We start from the raw sequence: 8,054 nt of genomic DNA, 5'->3' as shown, positions 1-8,054 counted from the left end.
GGGACAGCTTGCTCTTCACCCAGTTGACCTGAAGCCCCAAAAGACTGAGATGCTGAAACACCAGATCCCTGTGCTCGCACAACAAATATTGCGAGTGAGCTGTTATCAGCCAGTCATCGATAGTTGAGGATGCGGATGTCCCGCTCCCAAAGTGGGGTGAGGGCACCCTCCGTGAGTTTGGTAAATATGCGGGGAGACAGGGCTAGTCCGAAGGGGAGGACTTTGTACTGATATGCCTGACCCTTAAAGGCAAACCGAAGAACCGGCCTGTGTCAAGGAAAAATCGAGACATGAAAGTACGCGTCCTTCAGGTCGATGGCTGCAAACCAATCCCGGTGCCGAATGCAAGAAATAATGCGCTTCGGGGTTAGCATTTTGAACGGCATCTTGATAAGAGACCGATTCAAAACTCAGAGATCCAGGATAGGTCGTAACCCACCGTTCTTCTTCGGTACGATGAAATAGGGACTGTAAAATCCAAATTTCATCTCGGCTGGAGGGACAGGCTCGATTGCGTCCTTCGGCAGAAGAACCGCAATCTTCGCACGCAGGACAGAGGCATCTGTGTCCGAACGGACAGATGCCCTAAACCTGGGCGGGCGCCTCACGAATTGAATCGCGTAGCCGAGTCGAACTGTCCGGATCAACCAACGTGATGGGTTGGGAAGCGATAGCCACGCCTCCAACCTGTGTGCTAGTGGGATCAACGGAGGAGGAGACATACGGACGGAGGGGCAGCCATGGGGCGGAATGTGACTCAATGTGGGAGGAGTTGCATTCCACCGTAAAGTTGGGCCGCAAAGAGCAGCCCCCACCTTCTGCCCCAAAGGTGACTTTTCAAAATGTACAACCCGAGTCCGAGTCTGAGGAAGCAGAGCGTCGCTCAAGACTTGAGCCCAGGGAAAATGACCTAGAGATAGAGAAAATTGCTCTTTTTGTGAATGGGTGGGGACCCGGAGGTCAGCGGCGGCAGCAATGATACCAGACATGGCGCAGGGGCGCAGATGTTGACGTCCCCCGAAGAGCAATCTCTCCCATCTCCAGGTCGCCCATCTCAGGGTCGCTTCGCCGACTTGCGGGATGTCGCTTCGTGACTTAGCCGCCAGCGGCTTGGTGGATTTACGCCGGGGCAGGATGTGTTTGATAGCTTCAGTCTGCTTCTGTACTGCTGAGAACTGCTGGGCAAAGTCCTTGACAGTGTCGCCGAAGAGCCAGCCTGGGAGATGGACGCATCAAGAAAGCGATGCCGTGCAGCGCAGAAGCAGCATGGCCCGCCGCACTATAAGCCTTTGCAGCGAGAGCCGACAAAAGCTTACAGGCTTTGGACGGGAGACACGGGTGGCGGCATTTTGCAGGCACAAGTATGTATGGGGGTGTGGCGTGGCATGCAAATTCTAAAGGGCTACGTCATTGTAGAACGCGGGGAGAGGTTCCACCACATTCTCCACAACCACTAGGATTCCATTCATGATACCCTTGATCACATCCTCTTCACGGTCACTGGGCTTTATAGAATGTAAACAAAACAAGGTACTATTACTTAGAAGCAATTACACAAATGTAGTCCCCAGACCCCTGCAAATTAAGAGATCTAATGTTCAATTTCCCCTTGTTTTGCCTTTCGTGTTTCAGCTTACCTCGCATATCTTCAGGAATTTTGAAGGAGTCTCTTGCATATACCACGGCAGGCCCAGCAATGCTGCTGTCCTCATCCTTTGGTTTGTTTTCTGTAAAATATAGGAAGGTTAAAGTACCAGCTTTATTCATTCAATCTTTTGTTTTTCTTTATTCGTTTATCCTTTCTCCCTTTCCCTCTGTCTTTAATGCTTTTTATAAAAAATAAGAACACAAAAACGTTTTACATTTAATATACATTTAATTGTATACTTTTGTTGTAAATAAATCACCAGTGATGTGGTGCACTAACGGTTGTTTATTACCTTTTTGTTCAGCACCAAAATAAGATTTAATAGTGAATGTAACGCGATCATTCCACTTAAATCAGGGGTGTCTAATCCTGCCCCTGGAGGGCCAGTAATGTATTGCAGAGTTTAACTCCAACCTGGTTCAACACACCTGTCTGGATGTTCTGAACACCTTGATTAGCCTTTTTAGCTGTGTTTAATAGGGGCTAAACCTAAACTCTGCAGGATCTTGGCTCCCCAGAAGCAGGATTGGGCACCCCTGCCCTAAATTAATTGGGCTTGTTACAACACTTTAAAGGGTTTAAAAGGCTTAAAAGTGCTGTGGTGATGATTCTTACTTTTATGAGCACGGAAAGTGCTGTACACACTGGTCTGGAAACTACAGTTTTGAAAGGGGCACCTCACTAGCTCTTTCTCTTTAACTCCCTGGGGTCGACGGTCACGCCGGCATGATCAGCTCACGTTTTTTAAGATCAGTGCGAAAGACACTAAAAATACTCTGTCGATTTTGGTCACACAAATAAGTGTTATACATTAGAAATCATTAAGTGTATACTTTTATTTGTGCACACTCACAATAAAAACTGAACTGTGTGCTTCTTTAAATTAAAGAAAATATACAGAGTGCTTTCTCAGTCTTCACTGTCTCCGCGAACGGCTTTTAGAAATGCGTCAATAAAATTAACCTAAACTTAGTGAATACTCGGCACACTGACAGGAGAGATATATCTATAGAAAGTTTGATATCTCTACTTTTAAATAAATCAAGTCTTATCAAAAACAAAAAAATGTGCTAAATCCGTGTGAAACCAACGTGATGCATAGTTTTGCCCTCAGAGCTAATTATTTTTAATGTGATCATGCCCACAAGCTGCTTTTGCTTTTGACATGATAAATAGCCACGTGCGAGGCGCCGCATGTTAGCGCTCACATCATCGTAAACAAACCTTGATGATTCATCAAGTGTATCTCGGCTACTGTTTGTTTCTGGAAGAAGACGCGCTGAGAGAAATAGCAGAATTTACCTTCAGAAAAAAAGAAGACGCGCTGAGAAGAATAACACAGAATTCACCTCAGATGAAGAACACAATGTGACGCTCGGCTGATCCAGAGGAAGAGATCAGTCTGATGAGTAAGTAATGTTTCTTTTTTTGCATTAGTTAACGTGTTATTTTGACATAAGCTTGAACATGATAGGTAGTTCATTGTATCTAAATTTCTTACGACGCAATGACGTTTTCATGTTCTATTATATAAAACAAAATACAATATAAAAGTAATATGAGTGTACACAGTGTAGGATTACAAATTTAAGAAACTGTTTAAAATATGCTGATCCTATGTTCTGACATAGCATCACATGAAAACCCAAGGTGCAGGACATTGTATTTAGCATTTAAGGTAAATATGATGACATCAAACAAATGATTCTCTCAAGCAAAGTTTGTAGCAAGAGGTTCCTGCCAGTTCCTGTTCTCTTATTGTAAGTCAAATGAGCCAGATTACTGAAATGTTCACCTTTTGTTTGTAATGGCTCTTGGTACCTTTGCCCAGTCTTCGAGTAGTTATGATGATTGGATTAGGACTGGTGTAAATGGTGCAGGCTGCTATACCTGAATACTTCATTTGCATGCTTTGTTTGGGGTTGTCACCCAGGTGCTTTGTCTCCAGATCTAAGCACTGCCCCCTAAATGTATAGAAATTACAATGTATCACTGCCTTAGTTAGACAACTTTTGATGACTGCAGTGCTACGCAGCGAGTATCTGAATAAAGAGAAACTTCTGCTTCAAGATATCCAAAACATCTCCTGGTTTTTACGAAAAAAATTACAACAGTTTTGGTGCCGTGACCCAGATAGAGCTTCTCGCCAGACATCGTTCCTGACTGAATTCCAGAAACTTTTTCAGCTCAACAACGATTTGGTGAGTGTTACTCTATTCAAAGAACCACTACAGACCAGTACATGTGGCTAGCCTCTGCGCCGCCAGAGAAGTGTTAACAAACAGCTGCAGGGTTTGGTTAACAGACTAGTTATCCTCTATTCAGGTAGAGAAGATTAGCATTACGTGCTAATATCAGTTACCCTCTGTTTAGGCAGATAAGATTAGCGTAAAGTGCTAGTAGTTTATGTTCAGGAATCCTCTGCTTTGCCAGAGAAGGTTGAATACATGATAATGTGTATTAACTAGGTTTTCCTCTGCTTTGCCAGAGAAGGTTAACAACAGTTGTTCTGTGTTAACAAATTTATCCTCTTCTTGCCAGGGAGGTGTTAAAAGTGTATTGTTGTGTCAGAAAGACATTACAAAATGTTGAGAAGGAATGCTAGGTTGATTCCCACAACTGATAAAGGTGGACTAGCTACCCCTTTATGGACAGACAATGAGTTCAAATCATTGTTAGGAGAGCACATGGACTCAATAGTGACAGAGTCAGTCAGATTGGATTTGACAAAGAAATTTGGTATTGATCCAGAAAAAGTATGGTCAGTTGAAGAATGCAAAAAGGTACTTGGGGCATGCATCAGAAAGAAAAACATTAAAGGCGTTATCTGCTGCCACAGAGAATTTACCTTATCCTTAGCACAAGAACAAGCTCAGTGTATTGCTAAATTAAAAGAACACAACAAACAACTACAAACTAGAGTGTCCTGTCTCACTAAAAAGCTGGGCCATAACAAGGCCTCAACCAACAGTCAGATGAAAGCTATCCTGACTTACAGTCTTTGTTTAGACAAGAGGACAAATGCAATACTGGAAGGATAGAGAAAGATGCAGCAATTTCAGTTGAAGTATGTGGAGCGAGACAAAGGGCTCAGAGTAGGGTAGAAGGGGTTGAAACTGTTCCATCTGCAACCCCCATACTCCAGTTACAAGCAGTCCATACAGCGCTAGGACCTAAAGATATAGAGAGACTATCCCAGAGCTTACCCTCAGCACGCACAAATTTTTCTGAATTTAGAAGAGCATTGACTAGCAAAATGTGTCTCTATGACATGTCGTTAGCAGAAGTCACACAGCTGATGTCACAAATTCTAACTCAATCTGAATTCAACAGTTTTGAGTCTGCTGTTACTTCTGAACTACAACATGCCAATAAAGCGGATTTGAGAGAAGGTGTTTTGAAAATTTTAAAGAATATCATGGGACCCAAAATAGACTGGTCCAGAATTACTAACTGTGTGCAAAGGAAAGAAGAAACTGTGAATGAATACACTGAAAGGTTCTGCCAGACAGCTGTAACTTACAGTGGAATAGTTGATGATCCTGAAAGTGCGCTAGATGACAAGGGACCCCTAGTCCGCATCTGGTCAGATGGCCTTGTAGCCGAGTACAGAAAAGCATTGCCATTCCTAGATCTAGCTTGGTCTAACAGAACTCTCAGAAGTAACCTAGACTGCTTAGCTACTTGGGAAAGAGACTCTGATATTAAAGCTAGAGTAAAGATTGCAGCAGCATCCTTTCAGGTCAACACAACGAACCAACAGAAACGTAAATGTCCTAAGAGGGAGAGCAGTTGTCATTACTGTGGTAAACTTGGACACTGGATGAAAGAGTGTAGGAAAAACAAAAAGTATGTAAGAGAAATGAACAGTGTAAATCAGCTCCTACTCAGTCTGCTTGCAACTCTGAAGCAGACCCTCCCCACTACACCAAACTCGTGGGGCAGCTTGCTGAGGTGCTAACTGTTAAGGCTGTGAGTTTTTAATTACCCCAGTAATCTACAACAAAGATGAAAAGATTCCTTGTAAATAGAACAAAAGGAAGTTGACTTCCTCCCACTGGGGGACTCTGGTTAAGTACACTCACAGCCAAAAAACAATACTACAGCACACTCCAGTCACTCACCTATCCTCTACGGGTTATGATGTTTGCTATGACTGATGTTTCATTAGAGGATGGAGTGATTGCACAGTTACGTTCGCACACCAACTACAGGGACAGACTAGGACACACAAAGACCAGTGAGGAGCCCAGGGAAGAACCGAAGTGCAACAGGCCTCGGGGGCCAACCCTGTGGTGAAGATTTCCTTATAGGTTTTTCCCCTCATCAGTTTGTCCCCACCTCACTGGTCCATAGGTGTCAAATGACTTAAGACTAGGTCAACAAAACCACTATACGATCACTAGACTTAAAACCACTATACGATCAACAGAAGTCTAAAAATGTCTATGCATGAATACTGCTGGTCTGCTGTTTCTCTGTTTTCTTGTGTTGCAGGTATGTGTACATCCCATGATGTCTTCAAAAGCAGCATCCTGGAGTAAAGCATCACCTCAGACATCCATGAACAAGCTTCATGAGGACAAAGAGTCATATGAGTGAATCTAAGAAAACAGACTTCATAGCTATTCAGGCGCCATGGACTTCAGGACTTCCACTCTTACGCTACATGGTTTTCTGTGTCAACATGTAGCTTGTACGACATGTTACCATCCATGTCGTATGTGTCAACAGTTATGGTTCTGAAAAGAACTATTACACCTAATTAAATCTAGGACAAGACACAGAATAAGATATATGTGCCTGTAACTATTTCAAGTTACATGAATGGAAGATGGGGCTTAATGTTAACAAACATAGGCTATATAATAGATTTATGTAGGTTTAAATTTGTATTATGTGAGAGTTATTAGAACTCTCAAAGGGGGACTGTAGGATTACAAATTTAAGAAACTGTTTAAAATATACTGATCCTATGTTCTGACATAGCATCACATGAAAACCTAAGGTGCAGTACATTGTATTTAGCATTTAAGGTAAATATGATGACATCAGACAAATGATTCTCTCAAGCAAAGTTTGTAGCAAGAGGTTCCTGCCAGTTCCTGTTCTCTTATTGTAAGTCAAATGAGCCAGATTACTGAAATGTTCACCTTTTGTTTGTAATGGCTCTTGGTACCTTTGCCCAGTCTTCGAGTAGTTATGATAATTGGATTAGGACTGGTGTAAATGGTGCAGGCTGCTATACCTGAATACTTCATTTGCATGCTTTGTTTGGGGTTGTCACCCAGGTGCTTTGTCTCCAGATCTAAGCACTGCCCCCTAAATGTATATAAATTACAATGTATCACTGCCTTAGTTAGACGACTTTTGATGACTGCATTGCTACGCAGCGAGTATCTGAATAAAGAGAAACTTCTGCTTCAAGATATCCAAAACATCTCCTGGTCTCTAAGAAAAAATTCACAACAACTGTAACATGATGAATGCTACGAGTCTAAGAATGTCCCAAATAGAGTTTTATAAGGTGCTAAACGATTGTTTCTCAGATATAAAATGTCCTTTTTACATAGTACAAAGTATGCATGAATCTGTGACTACAAGATTGTTATATACAGATTCTTCTGATATTAACTTGCTCAGAGATGAATCTTGCAATTTTTTTACTGCTGATTTTACTTTTCTTCTGAGAGCGCTGTACCAACATCAGATTTTATTCTTCACTGATTTTCTATGGTAAAATAATCTCTGTGACTGTTTCTTTTTTTTTTTTTATCTTGAATCCATGGAAAGAAGCAGCAAACACTTAAATATCAGGTATGGTTTACTAGTTTCACTTGCTGAACAGGAATGACACAAGGTCTGTTCACATCTCTGTGGTTAGGTCAGTGAGTACAATAATATTCTTTGACCATCATTATGTATGTTTTGATTATACTGTGTTGTAAATAAAATACAAATGACCAAAACCCCTTCATTATCTTACTCTCCTCACATTCTTTGTTACCTGCCTCATAGTGACAGTCACACTGATGGGCCATTAGGGGACGGCCCTTTGTCTCTCAGGTGTGAATCACTAAATATTCATGGCCATTATCCCTCCTTTGCATACGGCTTTCTATCACAAAACATGTCTTAGAAAATTTACATCAGTATATTGTTTCTGTGAAAGAGCAAGCACGATCATTTTCACATCATTTTGAAGTAAATATTCTAGCCTACAAGAGTGATTACTCAAAAGCCTTGTTCAGGACTATTCAGTATGAGTTTTATGGCCTTATTTCAGCTACATTTATTTTCCCAAAACTTACTAACCACGCATTTTTTTTTTTTTTTTTTTTTTTTCTAAAAAATGCAAACATGTACATCCATCTTGCTCACATATTATTGTAGCACAGTTTGTGCT

Source organism: Labeo rohita, chromosome 14 (genome assembly GCF_022985175.1).
Source record: "Labeo rohita strain BAU-BD-2019 chromosome 14, IGBB_LRoh.1.0, whole genome shotgun sequence".
Taxonomy (NCBI): Eukaryota; Metazoa; Chordata; class Actinopteri; order Cypriniformes; family Cyprinidae; genus Labeo; species Labeo rohita.
The sequence above is the reverse complement of the archived record's forward strand: the minus strand, read 5'-3'. Positions refer to the sequence as shown.